Source organism: Nycticebus coucang, chromosome 16 (genome assembly GCF_027406575.1).
Source record: "Nycticebus coucang isolate mNycCou1 chromosome 16, mNycCou1.pri, whole genome shotgun sequence".
Lineage (NCBI taxonomy): Eukaryota > Metazoa > Chordata > Mammalia > Primates > Lorisidae > Nycticebus > Nycticebus coucang.
In genome coordinates this window covers 41,280,114-41,307,792 of record NC_069795.1, presented here as the reverse complement: position 1 = coordinate 41,307,792, position 27,679 = coordinate 41,280,114, and the positions used below count along the sequence as shown (strand labels likewise).

Genomic DNA, 27,679 nt, shown 5'->3' with positions numbered 1-27,679 from the left:
CATTTTGTAACAAAATTTGGATTCTTTCTATAGAAGACATTGTAGTTTTCTGATTTATTGACTTAGTTCAGATAGGATTTCTTGGGAACCGTTGGATGAAAGGTCTCTTGTGACACACAGCAGTACTAATTCAGCCACAGACAATGGCCTTAGGGTAGCTAAAAATTTGTCACCCTGAAGCATTCATTACGGAAGTGAGATACTATCGTTGCTTTTATAACTGTTCCTGTAATAAAGGATAATTTGAGTTTTTATTGTTTTGTTGTACAAGTGACCAGTAAAATAAATAATATGTATCCTGATAGATAATTAAAGACAAATCTACTGACTTTACTAGGAAATGTAGCAAAAATATAAATATGAAAAAAAGAACCTAAAGCGATCTTGTAGCTAGATGACTTGCTCCTTAAATCATATTCAACTTGTAGATAGTATTTTATGTATGTGCTACAAAATTTTTTAAGAATAATTTTTCATCACTTTATATTCTGCTAAATGAGTTCATTTTTGTGTGTTTGACTGGTTTTCTATAATGTGGTATTAAGAGAATGAAGAAAAAAATATTCTGTTTAGAAAAGTTTTCATGGTATCTGGTTACCTAGATATTTCCCTCCTAATCTCTGAAGTGATGGGAAGAAAATCATTTTCACATGACACAGAGGCAGCTGGTTGAGCAAGAAATACTGTCATGTATTAGCCCATCCTGATTCTGAGCAGCTAATTTGAATAGCTAGCTAATTTCTGTAAGCAGCCTCTTCCATTTTCTCAGAAAATGAGAGGATGCCTGGATTGGAAGAGGACACAGAACAGGGGGAGGGAAAGATGAGCCAAGACAGAAATAGAGTAGATAACTGCTGAGGCATGGCTAATCAGAAAGGACACTTCATGCATATTATGGACCCATTGTGATAATAAAATTGGAATCAAATTGCCTGGCCAAGCCACTTGAGACACTCTGCATCTTTAATTTTTAAAGTTATGAAGACACTTGACACAGAAGGGGATCAATTATCATGAGTTTTCGTGCAAATACTTACTTAAGCAATGCAGTGGGTCAGAGTCAGAAAGAAAATTGCAGGCTTGCAGCTATGTAATGGCAACTAATTACACAATTTCAGAGCCCCTATCCAATGGCCCCTATCCAATGGCCTAAGTTGGCAGTAATGGTCATGGATGATTTCTTTTGATTCACTTTCAGGGGTCTAAAGTTATGATAAATATATGTATTTGCTAAAAGTGGTTCTGATCACGAAATCACCAAAACATTAAAACAAAAGGGAATCCTCCAGTTAACTTCTTAGGTACTCAAATCCTTGAGATGAGTATTGTGGCTCATTTAATAATGGAACAGAGGTGTCCAGTCTGGAATAGAAGCAGCTTTCAGATCGCAGTGGCCCTATTTCAATGGGTAATCTTGAACATAAACTTTTAGGATGATAGGTATTGAGACTGCCGCACACTGTCATGTATGGAACAGCTAATAGGGTACTTTACGTAAATAAAGTAGAGTGATTTGCTTTCTCTTAATGATAGTTTTGAGGACCTGCTCAGGCACTGCCTTGATTCTGGATTATCAAAGCCAATTCAAGTTTTATTTTTTATCATAATATCTAAGATTAATCAACTAATTTACTTAAAAAGTCTTTACTCTTCTTTTTTATCCCTCCCCCATAAAGCCTAAGAGATTATTTCCATAACAAAGTCTGGAGGGGGGGGAAACTGGCCTAATAGACAAGGAAACTGAATTCCATTTTAGAGTTCGGGAAAACAAACCACTGGAAACTAAATGAAGGTTGCCAGACTAAATGAGGGTGAACAATAAAAATAAGCAACCCTTCAATTATTGCCTATATTTCCTCGGAGAAAAAAACTACCTCTCTGTTGCCTATGTGACTGCTACTTAAGAAGATATGATATGTGGACACTGTTTTCTTTCTTTTTCTACTGCTTATTTCTTAGCAGTCTGCCCATTAAGAAGTGAATTTAGTACTGGTGAATGAATTTCTTTCTGTTTTACTGAATGTATTACTTTAATGTATATTTAAAAATTAATCTATTACACATAAAAATAAATTCATTGCACATATTTTTCTGAATTTCTTCCAAAGGGTATCACCTTTACAGTAAATAAATCTTTGCATGTTAAAGAAGCTCTAAGCCATTAAAATAAAAAAGAAAGAAAGAAAGAATGTATTCTCAGCCTTTATGGCCACCTGGTTACCTCTTGCATGGTGCATAGGCACAGCTCCTGTCCTCCACCAGATGCAGTGACTAGGACTCTAAAAATGGAAAGGGATTACTTTCAACACTACATACGCTACCAGGAAGCTGATGAAATTTTAATGCACATTCCTCATTTTGCTGGTTCGAATCTAGTACTACAATCTTGTTTTGTATCAACCCATTAGAGCATAAAATACACATATTCCCACATTTATCATATTAAATGTTACAAGAAATGCATAAATCGGTGTTCAAAATCTCTTTCTTTTCCTACCTTCTCTAAAGTTCTTATGTCTTTCTGAAAATATATTAGAAAAAGAATGCTTACACAATTTGGGGCAATACCTAGCACAATATTGAGTAAATGATTTCATTCTGGTTGCCTTGAATCCACATGTAGTCTGAGAAAACAGGGTTGATACTGTTCTCTATTGATACTGGGCCAGTATGGTTAGTTTTTCTTTTTTCATCTGCTTTGTGGTCTCCTTGAGGGTGGGAGACTGTTAGCAGTGGAATAGGAACTAACAGCATTACATGCTACAAAAAGCAATTGCCTGAACAATTTTCCTAAGCCAGAGCCAAAGAATGCACGTGCGATCCACCCCTTTGCTTCTTCGTCAGTAGCATGGAGGGAGCACAGAGATCTCCACAGGGCAAATTCCATGATAGAAACTGAATTCTGTGGCCAATTGCACAGCGGCACAGGTCTACCACAAGTAGGGGAGTTAAATATTGAACACTACATATTTTTTTTTCTTTCCAGAGACTAACAAAAATAAAAAAAATTAATTATGCAGGTGTATTTGCTTGACTTCATTGAAAGAAAACATCTTACAGATGAAGAAAGATGCACAATGTTACTTGGAAATACTGCTATCATATTATGTTTTGATCTTTTAATATCAAATTCAGTGGAACAATGGCTAAAAATCCCATCTTAAAAATCATTCAATCAATGTTATATCCTTTGGCTAAAATATGAACAAAACATTCCTTAAGATCTGGCCCCTTTTAGAATGTTATATATTTCAAAAACTTATCTCTTAGCCTCTAAAGAGATAAGAAGAAATGAAAAAGTTTAACAGCTTTATAGATAACATTTAAAGTAACTGCTCTTCCCTTAGCCTATGCCTGAAAATATAAGTAAATTATATTCATTGAATTCTAAAGGCTCCGAGTACATATAAGCAGTATGCATTAAATAAACTACCTGCACTTAGCTTTCTTGTTTTGCTTCTAGTTTAGAATAAAGTTTTATTATTTAAATTTCAAATTCAAAGCTACATAATGATGCTAGCCATTATTTTGTATTTTTAAACAAAATTGGCATTTTTATATCCTGAAATCATTCAGGTTTATTTTCTGCTATTTTAATAATTTTTTCATACAATACAAAAGCATAGACTATAGGTGCATAATCAATAATATTTCAAAAATCCTTTATTTTATACAATTATAAAATCTTAAATCCAGAAGATAATTTTAACCATCTTAACTAGTAAACCTAATATAACTCCACTCTTTTAATGGACATCCTGTATTTAAAAAAAAAAAAAAAAAAAAAACAGGTTCACAGGTTCAGAGGAAATGATCTACTTGTGATTACATGGCTAGTACATAGCAAAGCTGATACCAGAATGGTTAAACTTTCCATCTTGAAATACTTGTGTTCTACAATTCATTAATGGAATAAATATGAAAACAAATGATGAAATAATAGATAATTGGGTGCCTAGGACAGACTAAATGGGAAAGCACGAAATAAAGGAAAAGTTCCCTAAAACAGTTGGTTTAATCAAAGTTCCAATATGAAAGAAATGACGCCTCAAACTAGGATTATTGGTAGACACATTCAAACTGGGATAATTTGAAGAGAGTTTAATAAAGGAGCTATTACCAAGGTGTTGACAGAGCATAAGAAATCACAAGAGATATCACCAGAGGTCAGGGCTGGAAATAACGAGGCTTCTGTTGGTCCCAGGTGTAACCTCAGGAGCTCTGCCTTTGGATCAAGAAGCAGACTCAGTGGGAGCTGATCCTATAGGGATATAAGCGAGGGACGAAAGCAAATGACCTTTCTCCCCTTCTCCAATTCCTTATAGTAGACTTCCCATGCGAGCTCACTAGTGGGTAAGAGAATACATAGATCAGTCTATCTGGACAGGGAACAGGACTCTTGCTGAAGGCAGGCAGGGCAACCAAACATGACCCAGGGGATAGTGGAGAATGAGGAGCGTGATCGGGTATTAAGGGCTGTTGGGTAGGGATAAAGAGAGAGGAGCATAGGGCACTAGGAGATACTTAGTCTACAAGAGGAGGACCAATTTGACCAGAAGGAGGGTTTCCAGAAGAGAACAGATAGCATGTCAAGGGAACTCCCAGGGACTCACTAAATGTTTGATGTACAATAGGCGGTCTCCAAGGACTGATCAACCAGAAAGAGGTGGAGAAACCACGAGTAGAGATACAATCAAAGACACCAGACAGGGTCTTTGGAGCATGCACACAATGAAGGTAACACTGTCCCTAAATGACCTAATGTTATCAACAGTAAAAATCGCATCAATCAGAACCATGACAATTTACAACGCTATGGCAACTCCCAGAAATTGCAGTACATGGACAGAAAGGGGAGGATTTCCATTCCAGGAATTCTCCACATTTTTCCAAGAAAAACATAAATATTCTACTTCCCACTTAATATAACTTAGGGAATCAGCAGAAAAGGAGAAATCTTGTTAAATTAGGGTCTTCTTCACTCACAAGTGTTGTCCTGCGCCTTCTCTGAAGCACACTGGGCCGTAATAAACGTTGGCACTTTGCCTTCTTGCATCTGCTGGGTCTGCTCACTGCTCCATCAGCTCAGTACCAGTGACCATTCTTCAGGACTGGGTACCAAGGCCCAGGAAACACAGACCTGCCAACTGGTCCCCACACCTGACAGGGTGGTCAGATACCAGGGACAGGGATTCTTCCCAAGCTGACTTAGCAAAGTTCTTAAATTAGATTTTAACAGGAAATAAACTGATGGGCTAGTCCATTCAGAGGCCTGGCTAACATTTGCTCAAGCAAAGAATCTTTTTTAATCTAAAGGAGTAAGTGAATTTATGTTTCTAGAAAGAGAGTAAAAGAGTAAGTAAGAGAAGGTAAAACTGAGTCAAAGAGAGAGAAAGTTGAAGGTGTGATTACAGTTAAGTTTAAAGAGTGGGCGGAACCTTCTTTTTGTACAAACCTGTTCCAGTTGGGCCTGAGCTACAGAGAGTTCTACTGGCCAGCACTGGTCTAACACATATACAATAGTAAATGTATAAGCTGCATGTGAATATAGACGATTTCCAAATTACCCCAGTCTCTGAAATATTCACATTTAATCCAAAATTCTTTTATCTTACCCCAAATTTCCCCTTATACTTTCCATGCACATCCTAAACTATTTCTGTTTTACTGTTTTCCATCTGGTATTTCTCTCAATTGCTTCTGGTACCATAGGATTTGATTTCTTTCACAGGAACCCTCAAGCTATGTATAAACCAAAGAAGAAAAATGCACAAAGTATATGGAACTTGTCTTCCCATATTACCAGAAAAGAATAGAACTCTGCTAGAGGTCTTCATGTGTCTCTGCTCCAACCATACATATTCATAGGTCTTTCCACCAGCAGGCATCATTTCCAACTTCTTTCCAGATTTCTTTGCCAATCAAAGCATTGACATCTATCCTTAGAACATTTACCGAACTCATAGTGAAATGATTTTTGTTTTTTGGGTTTTTTTTGAAACAGAGTCATACTATGTCACCCTTGGTAGAGTGCCATGGCATCACAGCTCACAGCAACCTCAAACTCTTAGGTTTAAGCAATTCTCTTGCCTCAGCCTCCCAAGTAGCTGGGATTACAGGCGCCTGCTACAATGCCTAGCTATTTTTTGGTTGTAGTTGGCCCAGATTGGATTCAAACCCGCCAGCTCTGGTGTATGTAGCTGGTGCCCTAGCTGCTGAGCTACAGGCACTGAGCCATGAAATTTTTTAATTTACAATTATTTGCTCATTTGCCTAGAGTTTTTATATAATGGCGGGTTCAAACCCAGCCCCGGCCAAACTGCAACAAAAAAAAAAAATAGCCGGGTGTTGTGGCGGGCGCCTGTAGTCCCAGCTGCTCGGGAGGCTGAGGCAAGAGAATCGCGTAAGCCCAAGAGTTAGAGGTTGCTGTGAGCCGTGTGACGCCACGGCACTCTACCCGAGGGCAGTACAGTGAGACTCTGTCTCTACAAAAAAAAAAAAAAAAAAGAAAATGTCAGTGACCCCTCTAGGCCTCAGCTATTACATGAAGTAAATAATTACAGTTTCTTTACCATAGTTTGCTAAAATCATATCAGATAATCCCTGCAAAATGCTTTGCATTTGTAATGTTAACTATTACTATTATTATTCTCTAAATGAGTTGGGCTGATGATTTATTATGAAAGATAGTAATGAAGCAAGCTAAAGGGTCAAGGCTGCTCTACCAAGGATATAGATGAAAGAGCAAAACTGCCCCCATTGTAATCCCAGAATAATGGTGTCAATTAGTGAGATCATCTCTAATGACAAGCTGGTCTTAATTCTCAGAAATAGCACCTATTTATCTCTATAAATCAAACTGACCAGTCTAGAAGAAAGTTACATTTTTTATGGTGACCTTATATTTTGAGAGTTTGTGCTTCAATGAATCATCTTTGGGGCTGTTTAATTTAACCTTGAACAATAACAACAACAACAACAAAAACTAATAGAAAATACCAATATATAATTCTATAGATATTTGAGAAATAATTTGCAAATGGATCACCAGAAATGCAAGATAACCTTGAAAAGCCTCCCTGCAGTATAAGCACACAACCAGGCAAAAATATTGGCCAAATGATTAGGATGAAAAATATAGTTCTGAGCCTGAAATAATATTAACAGAATGCCACTAAATAACCCAAGTTAAAATCACTACTGGATTATGCATGAGATAATTAGCACATGGGGTAAAATAATTAAATAGGGCCCTTTGTTTTTTAAATTGAGTTGAATTTGAAAATATACAAAAGCAATCTAACAAATATTTCATACCCACCTCACAGATTTAATAAACATGTTATCACACTTTCTTTGGATAATTGTGGAATACATAAAACAGTAGAGGTTTGACTGAAGTTCTTTCTGAGCAACCTGATTTATTCTATCATATCATCATCCCCCTTGCATCCTGGACAAAATCACCATTCTGAAATTGAAGTATATACTTTCCATTCATGTTTTTATGGTTTTTACATAGAAAATATATAATAAGTATCTCCATATAACATATTACTTTTATGTGTTTCAATTTTTGAAACAATGTGTATCATATTGTATGAATTCTTAAGAGTTTGCCTTTTTTCTCCGAGCATTTTCATATTTTCTTTATTCATCGTGGCAGCTATATATAAAATTATCTACTTCAAATAACAGATATTTAGGTTGTTACTAGTTTCTTACTATAAAAAACAAGTTGCATTGAGTACTTTTAAGAATATTTTCTGTGCACATATGAAAGAGGTTTTTGAAGTAAATACAGTACTTAGAATAAGAATACTGGATCCTGGTCAACTTAACTGGGTATTGCAAAGTTATTCTTAAAACTTCCATCAATTTATACAACCATCTCTAACATACAGGACTCATTTTTTATATCCTCACCAACACATATGGGACATTTATTTTATATCCTCACCAACTCAAGGTACTGTCAGAATTTTTTTTTTTTTTTTTTTGTAGAGACAGAGTCTCACTTTATGGCCCTCCGTAGAAGTGCCGTGACCTCACACAGCTCACAGCAACCTCCAACTCCTGGGCTTCAGCGATTCTCTTGCCTCAGCCTCCCAAGTAGCTAGGACTACAGGCGCCCGCCACAGCGCCCGGCTATTTTTTGGTTGCAGTTCGTCCGGGGCCGCGTTTGAACCCGTCACCCTCGGTATATGGGGCCGGCACCCTACCGACTGAGCCACAGGTGCCGCCCGGTACTGTCAGAATTTTTTTTTTTTTTTGTAGAGACAGAGTCTCACTTTATGGCCCTCGGTAGAGTGCCGTGGCCTCACACAGCTCACAGCAACCTCCAACTCCTGGGCTTAAGCGATTCTCTTGCCTCAGCCTCCCGAGTAGCTGGGACTACAGGCGCCCGCCACAACGCCCAGCTATTTTTTGGTTGCAGTTTGGCCGGGGCCGGGTTTGAACCCGCCACGCTCGGTATATGGGGCCGGCGCCTTACCGACTGAGCCACAGGCGCCGCCCCAGAATTTTTAAATGTTTATTGTTCTGGTGAATGTGAAGTCAAATAGCATCATTTAAAGGCCAAAATTAAAACCAATTTTGGGCGGCGCATGTGACTTAGTGGGTAGGGCGCCAGGCCCATATACCGAGGGTGGCAGGTTCGAACCTGGCCCCAGCTAAACTGCAACAAAAAAGTAGTGGGGTGTTGTGGCAGGCACCTGTAGTCCCAGCTACTCAGGAGGCTGAGGCAAGAGAATCACCTAAACCCAGGAGTTGGAGGTTGCTGTGAGCTGTGGCACCACAGCACTCTAGCAAGGGCCATAAAGTAAGACTGTCTCTGCAAAAAAAATTTTTTTCAAACAATTACTGAGTTAACGGATTTGAGATAGCTTGCTGAATTTCCATTTAATCCATTTCGTATATATATAATGTTATCACATGTGATATGACAAATTGCCCGGGGGATAACAAGTACAACAGCAGATTGCCCTTCTTTCCAAAGCAAAGGAAGACAGTTGCCTCCTCCCATTTTCTTTGTGGCCAAAAGTAACCAGACACTTAGCAAGAGCTCACTTAACAAATTAATCAGAAGTGTTTTTTAATTTATATTTTTGTAAATAATAACTTCCTCAGAAATGTTTCTCTTTGCTTCATCTTTCTCTGTTCCTCCCTCTCACCTTCTCCTTTTTCCTCTTCCTTGTGATTCTTTCCTTCTTCTGAATAAATTCCAATCTAAATATATGCAGTTGCATGTGAGTCTTTCAAATTGATAAAATCCTCAAATCCACAGCAGTACGATTTGAGGATTTCATTAATTCCTCATTTGGAATTTGACGATCCTAATACATCTATCTTTCTTCCAAAAGACTGACTTCTAATCACTCCTATTTCCATTGTAATAGCAGCACAATCTGTCCTGAATCAAATTTTCTGTGAAAAAGTATCATTGTTTCTCAGCTCAGTCCCTTGAAAACCAGGATTTTTTATAATTAAATGAAAATTTCTGTAAGATGCCATGAACAGAGGACTATTAACTAATGGGTTTCTGTTTCACTGTTATTATTGATATTCAAGTAATCCTATAGGTTATATATGCATGTGGCTGTAATTTTAAATAATGATAGTTTCCGGGAGTTAATCATATTTTTAAAATACTAAGAAGAATTTAAACTTTGGGCTAATAATCAGATTTAGCTCTTTAAACATGCACTGTACATATTGTCATTTTGTAAGGCCTTGTATTTGACCTCTATGATTTATGTTTTAATGATTTATCAAAAAGCAAATAGCAATAGTATGAAATATTTGGCCTTCTATTTCTCCTTTAATGCAAATGACATACTATTCAACAACTTTTGATAACTTCACATTATTTTTTATTTTCTAAAAAAAGTTCACTTAAATTTTAGGACCCTAACTTAAGTAACCTAACCCAACCTATTTGTACTGAATCATCTTCTGTTATTCTTCTACCCGAACCCTACACCTCACTCAAATGTCTGACCGATTCCTTAACTTCTGTTCATCAAAATACTATGTACTTTTTTTCTCTGCATCATGGCTCACCCTATCACCACTTTTCCCTGTTAATTAGTTGCTAATGTAGCAAGTTTAGAAAGAACACAAATTTTTTTCTCTCTTTTTTTTTTTTTTTTTTGAGACAGAGCCTCAAGCTGTCACCCTGGGTAGTGTGCTGTGGCAATCTCCAACTCCTGGGCATAAGTGATTCTTTTGCCTCAGCCTCCCTACAGGCACCCACAACAACGCCTGGCTATTTTTTGGTTGTAGTTGTGATTGTTGTTTGGCCTGCCTGGGCTGGATTTGAACACGCCAGCTGTGTTGTATGTCACTGGTGCCTTAGCTGCTTGAGCTACAGGTGCTGAGCCACTAATTTTTTTTTTTTTTTTTGAGGTAAGAGATTTAAAATTTACTCTTAGTTATTTTTTTTTATTAATTTTTGTTTTTTTTGAGACAGAGTCTCAAGCTGTCATCCTGGGTAGAGTGCTGTAGCATCATAGCTCACAGCAACCTCTAACTCTTGGGCTCAAGAGATTCTCTTGCCTCAGTGTTTCTATTTTTAGTAGAGATGGGGTCTCGTTTTTAGCTCAGGCTGGTCTCAAACCTGTGAGCTCAAACTATCCACCCACCTTGGCCTCCCAGAATGCTAGGATTAAAGGCGTGAGCCACCGGCACCCAGGTACTCTTAGTTATTTTGAAATATACCCTTGCATTGTGCACATTAGGTGAGATCCCACCAAATGCCCTCTCCCCCCCCCCCAAACAGCCTGCCCCTCTCTCTTCCTCCTTTCCCCTCTGTCCTCCCCCTTGCTAGACTATATTTGTGTTTTATCACTCAGATGAGTGTGTATATGTTTATATATCAGTTTCATAATAGTATTGAGTACATTGGATACTTTTTTTCCCCCATTCTTGAGACACTTTACTAAGAAGAATGTTTTTCAACTCCATCCAGGTAAATGTAAAAGATGTAAAGTCCCCATCTTTTTGTGGCTGAATAGTATTCCATGGTATACACACACTACAGTTTGTTAATCCATTCATGGGTTGATAGGCATTTGGGTGGCTTCCGCAACTTGGCAGCTATGAATTGGGCTGCAGTAAACATTCTGGTGCAAATGTCTTTGTGTTCATTTTTCTGGGTAGATGCCTGTAATGAAATCGCAGGATTAAATGGAATGTTAAGTTTTCATTCTTTGAGGATTCTCAATACTTCTTTCCAAAAAGGCTGTATTAGTTTGTAATCCCACTAGCAGTGTAAAAGTGTTCCCTTCTCTCCATGCCAGCATCTGCAGTTTTAGGATTTTGTGATGGGGGCTACTCTTACTGGAGTTAGGTGATATCTCAAAGTGGTTTTGATTTGCATTACTCTGATGATTAAAGACAATGAGTATTTTTGCATGTGTTTGTCGGCTATTCAGCTGTCATCTTCAGAGAAGTTTCTGTTCAAATCTCTTGCCCACAAAGAAATGGGCGTGTTTGCTCTTTTCTTATTGATTAATTTGAGTTCTTTGTAGATTCTAATTATCAGACTTTATCAGAATCATAACATGGGAAAATCTTCTCCCATTCCAAGGGCTTTTTGCTTTAGTTGTAGTGCCTGAGCTGTGCAGAAGCTTTTTAGCTTGATCAAATCCCAGCCGTTTATTTTTGGCGTTGCTGCAATTTCCAGAGGCGTGTTCCTCATAAAACACTTCCTCAGGCCAATATCTTCAAGCGTAGAAAGGACACAAACTTATTATGCATAGTTTTGGTAGCAAGAAGTCTAACAGAGATTCTGCTGTAGGTCAGGTCTCACTGGGCTTACATCAAGGTGTTACGGGGGCCCTGTTCCTTTTTCAGCCTCTAGAGGACACCCACCATCCTCAATTTGTTGTCCTCTCCTGCCATCCTCCAAGCCCACAATGTTGCACCTTGCTCACATTCTTCTACAGTCATACCTCCCTGTCTCTTACCACAGGAGCAAAAGGTCTTCTATTTTTAGATCCCTATCATTAGATTAGAGGCACTGAAGTAATCAAGGAAAATCTCCTCATCTCAAAGTCCTTAATTTAATCACATCTGCAAAGCCTCTTTTTTTTATTTTATTTTATTTTTTTTATTAAATCATAGCTGTGTACATTGATATGATCATGGGGCATCATTCACTAGCTTTACAGACCATTTACCAAGTTTTGCAAAGCCTCTTTTGCAACGTATGATTAGCACATGAATACCTTTGGGGGCTATTATTCTGCCTAATACAACTTGGTTCTGTTCCTCCACCTACCAAAGTTTACCTCTTTACCCATTGGATTGGATCATGTAGTGGGTGGCCCAAACTAAAAAACATCATTCAGTTCAACCTCTCATTTTACAAGTGAGGCCATCAGTCTCATTAATGCCGGGCAGACTATTTTTAGCAAATATTTGTTAAATGCTGAAAAAATTAAGTTGTTCTTCAGGGTCCAGCTCAGATATTTCTCTGAAGTCCCAATTATGTCAAATTAATGGATTTTTCACCCTAAACTGTTCTAGCATTTATCATCTTGCTGCTAATATGTAATCTACCATTTGTTTTATACAAGGACAAATGTAACCTTTCTACTCTCAAATATTCATGCTTCATTTATAATGTTTCTATTATATGATAATGTGTGATACTTTTCTCTTTACTGTATTTCTCAATCATTCATTCCTTGTGTATTCTCTGTAGTTTACATGTTATATTTTACTAATCTTGTTAGGTTCTGTGCCTAAAGGCAAGACACAGTCTCCCCAGTAAATTTTCCTTTCTGAGCTCACCGTTGTAATTCTTTTCACTGGAAAACAACCACAGACAGGGGCAGTTTTCCATTCTTTCCATTATCCAGGTTCTCTGACTATAAATGACAACACAGGTTGAATTAGCACCCTGGGCCTTGTTATCTTTAATTTATGGAAGAAGAAAGAGGAAGCCTTACTTCAGCCTCAGGCCTGTGTGCCTGTCATATTATTTCCACCAGGAAGAATCAGAATTGAAATGCCAGATCCAAAACATTACTAAGATTAATCTAGACATCTGAAAAGGCTTTCCCACAATTAAAATTGCAATGCTATCAACAAAATCAGTTTAAGATTGCCTGCCCAATATATAAATTCCCCTTTGTGTTTGAAATACTTTTATCAGATCAGATCAGATAGCTTTTGTTTATTTCATCACTACTTGTCCAATGTCCAGAACATTATCTGCACATGGTAAGCACTTGATAAGTATTTATCAAATGAATAAATGAAAGGATGAATGAAAGATTAACACAAAACTTACGCTCTTATTGGTCTGTATTGTGGATGCAGGCACAAAATGAATGAGAATTTTGGCTACCTCACTTTTTTCAATTGACCCTGAATAACCATACCTAAATGTCCTTTTTACTGATGACACATACATTTATAGGACATAGATGTAATATTTTTTCAAAAATTAAAAGTCAATAAATTATCTTTGTAATGTTAATAATAAAGCCCAAGACAACTATTTTGGTCTTGTAAAATAGTAGTAGTCATAGCAGTTATTAAAGAATTCACTCCTTAATTATTTCATTCAAAAACACTACATACACCAACATCCTATCAAGTTAATATTTTATTATAATTCTGCTTTTCTGTAGGTCATTCTTCTCTGACTAGTCTTCTCTGCCTGCCTTAGGTTTAAGGATACAGAAGGCAATAATTATTTCATTTTTTAAAAGTTTCCAAGTAAGTGAGTGGATATCTTTTTGATATCATTCCTTCCTGAGATAGCTTTTGAACATTGCTATATTCAATGAACTGTGAAAGCTACACAGATTTTAACAGAAAGGATGAAAAACAACCCCAAATAATAAATTATTTGTCTCCATGTATAAAGTTCCTAGCTGAAAATAAATTAAGGATCTCAAGACTTCATGGCCAGACTGCTTTAAATTTATAATCACTAAATAAAGCCTCCTTTTGGATCGATATCTAGGATTTCCCTTCGCATTCAAGATGCCACCTTGTGCTGTTCCTAACATTAAGTCTAGCAGGGTAGAAAGAGTTACATAGATAAAGATGGAATATATATTTTGGTATACATAGCATTTAAAAACATTTAGATCTATATGTACTCAATTTATTTTAGGATTAATTTATCTAACTGATTCTTAGACTTAACTTTTTAACTGTGATGTTTTTGCATTTATAGAAGTGGAGTACTTTAACTTTATTATTCTTTATAAATTTAGGAGTTAAGTCACAGAAGGAAAATATATTTTTCTTTCTTATGTACTGATGATAAAGCATAATCATGGAATTTTTTTTTTTTTTTTTAGAGACAAAGTCTTACTTTATTGCCCTCGGTAGAGTGCTATGGCATCATAGCTCACAGCCACCTCCAACTCTTGGGCCTAGGCAATTCTCTTGTCTCAGGCTCCCGAGTAGCTGGGACTATAGGCACCCACTACAACGCCTGGCTATATTTGTTGTTGTTGTTGTTGCTGCAGTATGGCCGAAGCCGGGTTCAAACCTTCTACCCTCAGTATATGGGGCTGGCACCCTACTCACTGAGACACAGGTGCCGCCCAATCATGGAATTTTTAAGCATCTAAATCATATAGTGAGTCCTGATTAAAATCACTGTTAGAAATCAAAGCTTTTTGTTCAATGGGTTCAACAATGGACCATTCATTTTCCTTGGACATTTTGCATAAGTAATAGCAGCTCAAGTTTAAGAACAATTCCAGCAGCCATAATATCTATATTCATTCTACATTAAAGCATTTAATTTTCTGTTTATGAATTCAGCATATTTCTCTGAGTTGGATGTAGTTCAGTATTTTATTATAGGAAATCATATTTTTTCCTATAGGTTGTCAGGAAACATTTACCCAATTTTACTTAGATAGAACAATGGTTCTTATCCAAAAAGCTGTTATAAGTAATGAAAATGAAATCAATTTTCTGGCTCAGCTCCCAGATTAAAGATTGCTTTATGAATAAATAAAATTATAGATGGCATCTAAAAGGGGGATGGTCAAATTATGTATTATCAAGACACTTCTTACTTTTTACTTTTAGTGATAAAGTACTCACTATTTGAAACTGAATTGCTATAAACTATTGGTGTTATTTTGCAAAGAAATAAATAGAAAATAACTAGGTATCTTAACAATTATCATGAAAGGTAAAAAGCTGATTTTCCGTAATAATCTTATATACACTGGATGGTTTTAATATTTCATGAATATTGATGATACTAGATACTATAACACATCTCTCCTATTTCATTTTCAATTTTTATTCCCAGTTTATTAAATTAAGATAAACCCTTTCACATTTCATATCTTTCTAGTAATCCCCTGCAAAGTAAATATGCCCAGCCAGAGGCTTGTTCAATAAACCTGTTGCTTGTCAATTTTTCAGTGCCAGATGAGGAACTGTCATCACTTTGACAAATTATTCTCTACCATTATTCTTATCATTATTAATTTTCTAGAACTTGATAAAACTAATAAAAGATGAATAACGTTCCAAGATTAACATCAGAGGTATACTATTGCTGACCTAACACAAAACATAAGAATTGGAAGTAGAAAAATTTCACAAAATTGGAAATTTCAAGAGAAACAATCAAGATGAACAGGATAGTTTTGACACACTTAGAGCTGGAATGTTTTTGAATTACAAGGGGAGAGAACAGGGATTGAGAGTTCCCTGTCCTCCTTCATTCTCTAATCCTTACTAAAATCATGTCATTTTTACCTAGGATTTCATCTGAAATATCTACTCTATTGGGAAATAAACTCTTATCTTCTACCTAGACCTCTTTCCTGAGCTCCAAATGCACTTACCTGTTTATTTCACATCTCCTCTTGCTTGTCTTTAAAAAGTCACTGTCATACATTTGGTACATTATGCCATCCTCAAGTCTCACTTCTCTGGTACCTGCCATATTCAAGCTATCACTAAGTATTATTAGTTTTTTCTCTAAATTACCTCCTGAACCTACCCGCTTCTCTCCATATTTAACTCAACACTCTATTCCAATCCATCATCTTGAACTATCTTAATATTCACTTAACAGTCCTGCCTAATTCTACTATTGCTTCACTCCAATACACTCCCTATATGAAGGCTCTATTGATCTTTTTTAAATGCAAACACAATAAATATATGCTCCTGCTTAGACCATTTAAAGTAAAGACAAACTTGGATTCAAGATCATGAAGACATTAAGGTATCTTTCAAGTGAATCCTAACATTATTTTTTCCTTGCTCTCTCCTGACTACTGTGATCATCAGTCAGCACCACTGTATTTCTTCCCTCCACATCTTTGTTCATATTCTTTCTTTTGGTTAAAATATGCTTCCCTCTCTTTCTCATCTTCTTACTTCTCTTTTATCCTTCAGACTTCAACACACGTGCAGGGAGTAGAGAAAGTAGAGTAAAGCTTTCTCTACTCCCTTCACAATATCAAACTGTTTGATTATATGCCTTAAAGTAGGTGTTCCCTCTTACCAATGTCTGTCTCCTTTATTAGACTGTAAACACTGAAAGAGCAGAGAGGGCTTATAATGTTCCTAATAATGGTAAATTCAGGGTAGAGCTATTGACTGCTTCGAGCAGATGTTCAAAGTACATTAGCTAAATCTGAACACCAACTAAAAGTAGCTAACCACAATAAGCAATTATAAAATAAAGTGTGAAGACTACTTTAACATAAAAATGTGAAATATTTAGCAATATATTTAGCAAAATAGATGAAGGACCTGTACACTGAAAACTGAAGAATAATTATGAGAAAAGTAAAAGAGAAACGATTGAGAGGAGCTACATACCATCTTGGTCAACTCAATATGGTTAAGATGTTGATTATCCCCAAATTTATCTGCAGATTTACTCAATCCCAATGAAAATTCCAACATGCTTTTCTTTGTAGGAATTGACAAGGTGATTTTATTACTAACAGAAAAATTCCAAGTATGTTAAGTGACTAAAATAACTTTGAAATAGAAAAAAATTACAAGATTTACATTACTTCAAAGCATATCTAGAACCATAGCAGAGAAGATAGACTCCCAAACTAGACATACAGATAAAGTCAATTGATTTGCACAAAGGTGATAAGATTTTCACCAAATGGTATTGAAACAATTAGAAACCATTATGGAAAATAATTGAACTTTGGCCTTTATTTTGTATCATTCTTAAAAATGGATTATAGAATTAAGTGGAATGCTAATTAGAAAATTTTAGAAGAAAATAAAGGAGAATATCTTCCTGATTTTTAGATAAGCAAAGATATCCCAGGAAACAAAGAGGACACATCATAAAAAAATGGTAAATTGGAATTAATGGAAATTTAAAACTACTCTTTGAAGTACATCATTAATAAAATGAAACTAGGAGGAAATTTCATACATGTACATGTGTATGAGTTTGTATGTATGTATGTAAACTTAAATACACATACACACATGTGAACACATAAATTAGCTAGGACAAAGGACTTGTATCCAGAATATACAAAAAACAATTACACTCAATAAGAAAGCAATACAATCAAACTCTGGACAAAGAACTTAAAGTTTTCATAAAATTATACAAATAGCCAATAAGTGCAGGAAATGAAGCTAAATATCATTAGCATCTTAAAAATAAAAACTAAAACATTGAAACACCACTCACCCACTAGTATGAATAAAATTTTAAAACACCAAATATTGGGGATGATATAAAAAAATAAACTTTCATAGATTTTTGGTGGTAAATGTAAAATAGTACACCTACTTTGGAGTACAGCTTGGCTGTATCATGAAGGCAAAAATATACATGCCATTATAGGTACCCAATACCCAATAGAAAGAAAACAAAGTCCACATAAGGACTTATACAGACAATGATGATGTTAAATTTTTAACAGCACCCTCTACATTTCCTGCCTTTAAATGAAAACTTGTTCTCTTCTGAGGACAGAACATCCCCTGTGTTTTTCTCCAATAAAGGTCACACAGGGCCCCACTCATAGGCCCCACCTAGGAAGAGTTGGATCTATGTCCTCACTGTCCCCAGCACCCCAGCACGGCTTCCAGACGCTACTCTTGCTCATTTGTACCTTACGCCATTTCTGTTCTTGAACTCCGCTAAGCTTCTGTACTAGCTTCCAAACTTGTAGTCATTTCTCCTCATTCACTAATAAAGTGGGGATCCAAATCACCTTGCTCCTTTCTGGCCAAACTGCACTCTCATTTTTTAATTTTACAATTTGGATTTTATATCTCAAATTCGACATCTCTATTGTCACTTTCCTCCATTATATTTCAAACACACGCTTCAATAACCATAAAATAAACCAGGCAATCACATTAAACTGCTTTGGAAATTTTACTGTCTGACCACAGTCTTCTAAAATTTTCTATATTTCACTCTGCTGCTACAATTACACTTGTTTTTAAAGTACGGAGTGTCCCAAAAGTGTCCCATAAACTCACCACACATAGGGAAAATGGGAAATGGTAGCTAAATATATATCTTTATTTAGAAAGTATTCATTATAAAACTTTTCAAAAATATGGCCAGCATGTAGAGAATATTTTATAAATATTTTGTGAATTTTTATAATGAACATTTTGTATATAAAGGTATATGTAACTATAATTTACCATTTTCCTATATATGGCAACTTTATGAGTAACTTTTGGGACACTTTATATTGTTGATTCCATGGAACCATTGCCCTTTACATCCACAGACTTACATATGTATGTTTATATATGTGTCTATCCATCCTGCTATATGTGTCCCAAATACAGAGTGTTCCAAATGCGATTTGAGTATTATAATTTTAATAAGGATTCTTCCTTTGTTAAAATAGGTACTTTTTTAATTTAATTTTTTCTTCATTAAATCATAACTGTGTACATTTATGGGGTACAATGTGCTGATTTGATATACAATGTGGGATGCTTACACCTAATGGATTAACATAACCATCTCCTCGCTTACTTACTTGTTGTGGTAAGACATTTATATTCCATTCTTAATAGTTTTGAAATGTGTCATTGCATTATGCACATTAGGTGAAATAGGTATACGCTTTTGGCACCTTCTGTATTTTTATATATAAGCTTCATCTCTATATCTCTCCCATCTATTTTGATTCAACAAATCATTTTATATACTACTCTCTTTCCTAATATTCTTTTATCCATACATGTATGCCAAATCCCTAACTCTACGTGAATCTACTACGCCAGTGGTTCTCAACCTTCCTAATGCCACAATCCTTTAATGCAGTTCCTCATGTCGTGGTGACCCCCAACCATAAAATTGTTTTCCTTGCTCTTAGCAATTGTAACATTACTGCATTTTTAACCTTCATCCCATATGCTTTTAAGATATTCATCTTGCCCCATCTTAAAAACTAAAACTAAAACATTTTCCTTAACCCAATGGTCCAGCTGACTATCTTCTCTTCCTCCAGACTTAACGTGTTGATTGATATTTTATCCAATGCTTCATCATATTTTTCTTTCTAGCTCATTCCAGTCTTATTTCACTTCTACAAATCCCGAAAGCAAAGTTTGTTTATTCTACAATTTTCTTGCCTATTGCAAGTTTGAACTGCTGAGGATTTCCTCCTCTTTGGAACTCTCTTTCCTAAACTTTCATGTCATATAAGTATTTTCCTAGATTTTGTACTATTCCTTCTTTTGTTTGTTCTTCCTTTTCTTTCAATCATTTCCTCAAGATCTATCCTAATCACCTCTCACCATACACTCCATCTCTAAGGCGATGTCCTTCCTTTCATTGGGCCTTTTGCTAGTTTGGGGTATGTGATGATTTATCTCTCTTTCCAGAATTCTGAACCACAAATTCACTTGACATTAACACACTCACAAATTACAGTTTGGTCACTTTAGCCTACTCTGTCCCACCTTTTCTATGTTTCCTATTTTTATAAATGGCATCTCAATCTTCCTAGTGATCCCTCCAGAAATCTGGGCCTTGTTTTGGGCCATTCTCTCATTGTTGCTCCTTCTCACATCCTACTTACTACAAAGTCTTTTGATTCTAAATCTTAAAAGTGTTCTATTTCTATCTTCCTCCATTCCAGCTCTCATCAAGCTACCATAATCTCTCAAATGAACTGTGCCAATAGCCTTCTCACTCTTCCCACAGCAGCCACTCCTACCTGTCATCTTCCCTCCTCATTATCTAATTCTAAAGTAATCTTTTCAAAAATTCACTTATGATTATGTTACTTCTGCTATAAATCATTACAGTAACTTCCCCTTAGCTCTTAGGGTAAGACTATAGGTCTCCAGTACGGGTTCCCAGACTATGCACAATTTCATCCCTTCCCACCTCCACAACTTCATCAATTGCAGGTGCCCTTTGCTGGTTCTGCTCCAGTGATGATGGGTTTATTAGATCTCAAACAAATCATTCTCTTTCTTGACTCTGCTTCTCAGGCCCTGCTGTACTTTTGGCATAGAGTACATTTTTTCCCACTCTCCACCTAGCTGTAACTCATATAAACCTGCAGTCAAATTTTAACTATAATTTCAAGAACAACAAGAAAGAATATTCTAGCTAAGATTTGCCTATTCATTTCTCTTTTCAAGTTTGTATTTGCTTTTTAAGTATTTTAAATATTTTATGTCCTATATGTATTGTAATATCTATTAGTACAGGTATTGTGTTCATTTGGGTCACAGCTATATGCCCAGTACTTAGCACATTGTGGGGCACAGAGTAGGTTTTTAATATTTGTTGCATGGAAAAATGAGTAAATAGTATAATTCAACAGTGCCAGTACCTAGAGATAATAATTTTAAAAGGCCCTCCCAAGAATGATAATACCTGGGGGAGAGACAAGATGGCGGACTGAAGCCAGCTTTCAACAGAGGCTCCCATCCAGAAGGAGAGTTAAGGGACAGGAATTTAGTAAGTATCCTGGTGGATTTGAGCCACACCAAGAGAGAAGGCTGAAGAACGCACATCAACACCGCTGAGGCAAGCTGTGATCACAAGGACACAAACAAAAGGTACAAAATCCACCACCAAGTGGACGGGAGTCCCCCTCCCCCATGAGACCAGCTCAAGAGCCCCACAATTAAACAAACGGGCAGAAATTAAAGGCCCTCCCACTACACTCCACGGGAGAGACCTTCTAAAAACTGGACCTACCTCCCCTACTAGGGTGCCATGGCGTTCTCCTGCCAGGCATAAAACTGTATAAAACTTTAAAAATCCTTTGCCGACAACCCTGAATCCCCAACACTCCCCTCCCGCTCACTGAGGTCTGGAGGCCTGTCCCCGAGAAGTTTGGATTCTTGGGTGATTTCTCAAGGGGAGCGGTCAGCGAGCTGCAACTGGTCAGCACTGACTCTGAGGCACGCGAGTGTGGAGAGGGCACCGGGCTGAGGGGGAGTCACGCCTTGGCGGCAGGGGCCGTGCGGTGCAGCAGCCCTCCCCGTGCATCAATACGGCCAGGCATAAAACTGAATGAAGCTCTAGCTTCCCCACTGAGCTCTCAGCACTCCCCCCCACTCTCACTCAGGTCTGAGGGCCTGTCCCTCAGGAGTTCAGATCCTTGGGTGATTTCTTGAGGGGAGTGCACAGTGCCTGAGCCACAACTGGTCAGCGCTGACTCTGAGACACGCGAGTGAGGAGAGGGCACTCGAGGAGAGGGCACTCGGCTGAGGGAGAGTCACGCCTTGGTGGCACTTCCCTGCGGTGCGGTGCAGCAGCCCTCCCTGGGCAACAATACGGCCAGGCATAAAAATGAATGAAACTCTAGCTTCCCTTCACTCTCACTCGGGGGTCTGGGGGCCTGCCCCCCAGGAGTCCGGATTCTTGGGAAATCTCTCGAGGGGTGTGGACAGAGCATAAACTGCGGCCGCTCAGTGCTGACTCTGGGGCGCGAGACAGAGGAGAAAAGGGTCGGCTGGGTGCCCACACCAGAGTGGCAGTTCCTGGAGGCAAATCAACAGCCGTTTTTTCTTTAACAGCAAAATGGCTCACTTCTAGATATTCTGAAGCCACACCCCCTGTCTCCCTGGGCAACCAGAGGAGGCCACCAGTGAGCAAAGGATTTGCCTGATGCTGCTGACAAACCCGGGAAGCTTCCAGGGCAGGGCCGACACAGAGAGGTAATCAGACGCAAACCTCCAGCAGCAAAGACGTTTGAACTCAAAACAGCCCGTCTTCTGTAGGCGATTTTAGCAGAAACAGAGACAGAACCCCGCAAAGTTGTCTGTTCTGTTCTGTTCTGTTAGCAGCATTAATCAGGGACGGGGCTAAGCCTGAGTGAATACCTCCCTCCCACCACGTGCATCAAGCACTCAAAGATGTCAGGCCCCATCTCCTCCTGCTAGATAGCGGCAGACTGCAGGGGCTTGGCAGACTTCCTTGCAATTCAGGCAGGTGCAAACCCCTGGAGTATCTGTTCACTACAGGCAACTGGGTTAGCCATCTGCAGAGATACCAGTGACTGGACCGACAGAGGGGCAAAGTGGGGAAGGAGACATCAACCTTCCCAGACTGATCTATTTCCTAGGTGGCTCCTCCTGACTCCACGCAGCACTGGAGTAAGCCATATCAGAGGAGTCACCAGACCCCTGTGATCCAGATCCCAGAGACTCTTGAACTCTCCCACCCGAGACAGGTGCCGATTGAGACAATCGATTTGGACCTTTTGAACTGAACTAATAGACTGAGGACTTTTCAGCAGTGCCCTGGGTATGCGGTTGTAGGAAGGTTTGATTTTTCTTTTCCAACTGGTGCCAGAGGTGGGCGGGTGGGGTGACTTAATTGCTGGTTTTTCCACACAGCTGAGACTTCAAGCCAGAGTAAACATTACAATAGGATCGAACAGAAATCAGCTGAAAACAAGACAGAACCACTTAGCCCCACCACACAAGACAGGGCCTCAGTTTCTCAGGCCACAACACTGTACGGGCCCTCAATAAAGCCCCAGGGGAAAAATCAAAGGGAGTAAAATAACCATGGGGCGGAATCAGTGGAAAAACACTGGTAACATGAATAACCAGAATAGATCAACCCCCCCAAGAAAAGATACAGCAGATATAATTGAGATCCCATTCATAAACAACCGGCTGAGATGTCAGAAATCGAATTCAGAATTTGGATTGCAGACAAGATTAATAAAATGGAATTAGGAATTCGAGGAGAAATTCAAAAGCTGTCTCAAGAATTTAACGAATTTAAAGACAAAACCACCAAAGACTTAACACACTGAAGCAAGAACTTACAGCCCTCAAAGATATGAAAAATACAGTAGAATCCCTCAACAACAGAATGGAGCAAGCAGAAGAAAGGATTTCTGACATTGAAGATAAAGTCTTCGAATACTCCCAATCTCTCAAAGAGGAAGAGAAATGGAGAGCAAAAACGTATCACTCACTCAGAGAACTCTCAGATAATTCGAAGAAAAGCAACATACAAATAATTTCGGAAAATGATGAAGTGGCCTCGAAGGGCACAGAGGCCCTTCTGCATGAAATTATGAAAGAAAATTTTCCAGACATGCCTAGAGAATCTGAAATTCACCTAGCAGACAGCTTCAGAACCCCAGCACGATTCAACCCCAAGAAGTCATCCCCCAGGCATATCATAATTAGCTTCACTAAAGTTAACATGAAAGAGAAGATTCTCAAAGCAGCCCGGCGAAAGAAAACTATTACGTACAAAGGAAAGAATATTAGAATAACTGCAGATCTCTCTGCTGAAACTTTTCAAGGCAGAAGAGGGTGGTCATCAACTTTTAACCTCCTAAAGCAAAATAACTTTCAACCCAGGATCTTGTATCCAGCTAAACTGAGTCTCATTTATGATGGAGAAATTAAATACTTTAATGACATTCATATGTTGAAAAAATTTGCCATAACCAAACCAGCTCTTCAAGATATTCTCAGACCTATCTCCACAATGACCAACCCAATCCTATCCCACAAAAGTAAACTCACTCAGAAACTTCGGATCAAACGCCAACTTCCACACCGGTGAAAAGATTAAAAATGTCCACTGGACCTTTGAAAAACTCGATACCCAAAATTCCACCAGACTTATCAATACTCTCCATTAATGTGAATGGCTTAAACTGTCTTCTAAAGAGGCATAGGTTAGCTGACTGGATACAAAAACTCAAGCCAGATATTTGTTGCATACAAGAGTCACATCTTAACTTAAAAGACTAATACAGACTCAAGGTGAAAGGATGGTCATCCATATTTCAGACAAATGGTAATCAGAAAAAAGCAGGTGTTGCAATTTTATTTGCAGATACAGTAGGCTTTAAACCATCAAAACTAAGGAAGGACAGGAATGGTCACTTCATATTTGTTAAGGGTAATACTCAATATGATGAGATCTCAATTATTAATATCTATGCACCCAACCAGAATGCACCTCAATTTATAAGAGAAACTCTAACAGACATGAGTAACTTGATTTCCTCCAACTCCATAATCGTTGGAGATTTCAACACTCCTTTGGCAGTATTGGATCGATCCTCCAGCAAGAAGCTGAGCAAAGAAATCTTAGATTTAAACCTAACCATCCAATATTTAGATTTAGCAGACATCTACAGAACATTTCATCCCAACAAAACTGAATACACATACTTCTCATCAGCCCATGGAACTTACTCCAAAATTGACCACATTTTAGGTCACAAGTCTAACCTCAGTAAATTTAAAGGAATAGAAATTATTCCTTGCATCTTCTCGGACCATCATGGAATAAAACTTGAATTGAGTAACAACAGGAATCTGCATACTCATACAAAAACATGGAAGTTAAATAACCTTATGCTGAATGATAGCTTGGTCAGAGATGAGATTAAGAAAGAAATCGCCAATTTTTTGGAGCAAAACAACAATGAAGACACGAACTATCAGAACCTCTGGGACATGGCAAAGGCAGTTGTAAGAGGAAAATTTATAGCACTGCAAGCCTTCCTCAAGAGAACGGAAAGAGAAGAAGTTAACAACTTAATGGGACATCTCAAGCAACTGGAAAAGGAAGAACATTCCAACCCCAAACCCAGTAGAAGAAAAGAAATAACCAAAATTAGAGCAGAATTAAATGAAATTGAAAACAAAAGAATAATACAACAGATCAATAAATCAAAAAGCTGGTTTTTTGAAAAGGTCAACAAAATAGATAAACCTCTGGCCAACCTAATCAGAAAAAAAAAGAGTAAAATCTCTAATATCATCAATCAGAAACAACAAAGATGAAATAACAACAGACTCGTCAGAAATCCAAAAAATCCTTAATGAATATTACAAGAAACTTTATTCTCAGAAATATGAAAATCTGAAGGAAATTGACCAATACTTGGAAGCACATCACCTTCCAAGACTTAGCCAGAATCAAGTGGAAATGTTGAACAGACCCATATCAAGTTCAGAAATAGCATCAACTATACAAAACCTCCCTACAAAGAAAAGCCCGGGACCAGATGGTTTTACATCAGAATTCTACCAAACCTTTAAAAGGAAATAGTACCTATATTACTCAACCTGTTCCAAAAGGTAGAAAAAGAAGGAAGACTACCCAACACGTTCTATGAAGCAAACATCACCCTGATCCCTAAACCAGGAAAAGACCCAACAAGAAAAGAAAATTATAGACCATATCACTAATGAATATAGATGCAAAAATATTCAACAAGATCCTAACAAACAGAATCCAGCAACACATCAAACAAATTATACATCATGACCAAGTTGGTTTTATCCCAGGGTCTCAAGGCTGGTTCAATATATGTAAATCTATAAATGTAATTCAGCACATAAACAAATTAAAAAACAAAGACCATATGATTCTCTCAATTGATGCAGAAAAAGCTTTTGATAATATCCAGCATCCCTTCATGATCAGAACACTCAAGAAAATTGGTCTAGAAGGGACATTTCTTAAACTGATAGAGGCCATCTACAGCAAACCCACAGCCAATATCATATTGAATGGAGTTAAATTGGAATCATTTCCACTCAGACCAGGAACCAGACAAGGCTGCCCATTGTCTCCATTGCTTTTCGACATTGTAATGGCAGTTTTAGCCACCGCAATTAGGGAAGAAAAGGCGATCAAGGGTATCCATATAGGGTCAGAAGAGATCAAACTTTTGCTTTTTGCAAATGATATGATTGTGTATCTGGAAAACACTAGAGACTCTACTACAAAACTCCTAGAAGTGATCAAGGAATACAGCAGCGTCTCAGGTTACAAAATCAACATTCATAAATCGGTAGCCTTTATATACACCAACAACAGTCGAGTTGAAAAAGCAGTTAAGGACTCTATCCCATACACAGTAGTGCCAAAGAAGATGAAATATTTGGGAATTTACCTAACAAAAGATGTGAAAGATCTCTATAAAGAGAACTATGAAACTCTAAGAAAAGAAATAGCTGAAAATGTTAACAAATGGAAAAACATACCATGCTCATGGCTGGGAAGAATCAACATTATCAAAATGTCCATACTACCCAAGGCAATATATAATTTCAACACACTCCCTATTAAAGCTCCCCTGTCATATTTTAAAGATCTTGAAAAAACATTACTTCGTTTTATATGGAATCAGAAAAAACCTCAAATAGCGGGCAGCACCTGTGGCTCAGTCAGTAAGGCGCCGGCCCCATATACCGAGGGTGGCGGGTTCAAACCCGGCCCCGGCCAAACTGCAACCAAAAAATAGCCGGGCGTTGTGGCGGGCACCTGTAGTCCCAGCTACTCGGGAGGCTGAGGCCAGAGAATCACTTAAGCCCAGGAGTTGGAGGTTGCTGTGAGCTGTGTGAGGCCACGGCACTCTACCGAGGGCCATAAAGTGAGACTCTGTCTCTACAAAAAAAATAAAAAATAAAAAAACCTCAAATAGCCAAGACATTACTCAGAAATAAAAACAAAACAGGAGGAATCACACTACCAGACCTCAGACTTTACTACAAATCGATAGTGATCAAAACAGCATGGTACTGGCACAAAAACAGAGAAGTAGATGTATGGAACAGAATAGAGAACCAAGAGATGAATCCAGCTACTTACCGCTATTTGATCTTTGACAAGCCAATTAAAAACATTCAGTGGGGAAAAGATTCCCTATTTAACAAATGGTGCTGGGTGAACTGGCTGGCAACCTGCAGAAGACTGAAATTGGACCCACACCTTTCACCATTAACTAAGATAGACTCTTATTGGATTAAAGATTTAAACTTAAGACATGAAACTATAAAAATACTAGAGGAGAGTGCAGGGAAAACCCTTGAAGAAATTGGTCTGGGCGAGTATTTTATGAGGAGAACCCCCTAGGCAATTGAAGCAGCTTCAAAAATACACTACTGGGACTTGATCAAACTAAAGAGCTTCTCCACAGCCAAGAACACAGTAAGTAAAGCAAACAAACAGCCCTCAGAATGGGAGAAGATATTTGCAGGGTATATCTCTGACAAAGGTTTAATAACCAGAATCCACAGAGAACTCAAACGCATCAGCAAGAAAAAAACAAGGGATCCCATCGCAGGCTGGGCAAGGGATTTGAAGAGAAACTTCTCTGAAGAAGATAGGTGCATGGCCTTCAGACATATGAAAAAATGCTCATCATCTTTAATCATCAGAGAAATGCAAACAGTAAGGCACCAGCCCCATATA

General features: G+C 37.8%; 1 long non-coding RNA gene across 1 annotated transcript in view; it reads left to right on the top strand.

The window, feature by feature from the left end:
- LOC128568138 (uncharacterized) overlaps nt 1-27,679 on the top strand; it is a 111,807-nt gene that overhangs the window by 25,481 nt on the left and 58,647 nt on the right. The window lies entirely within an intron of this gene.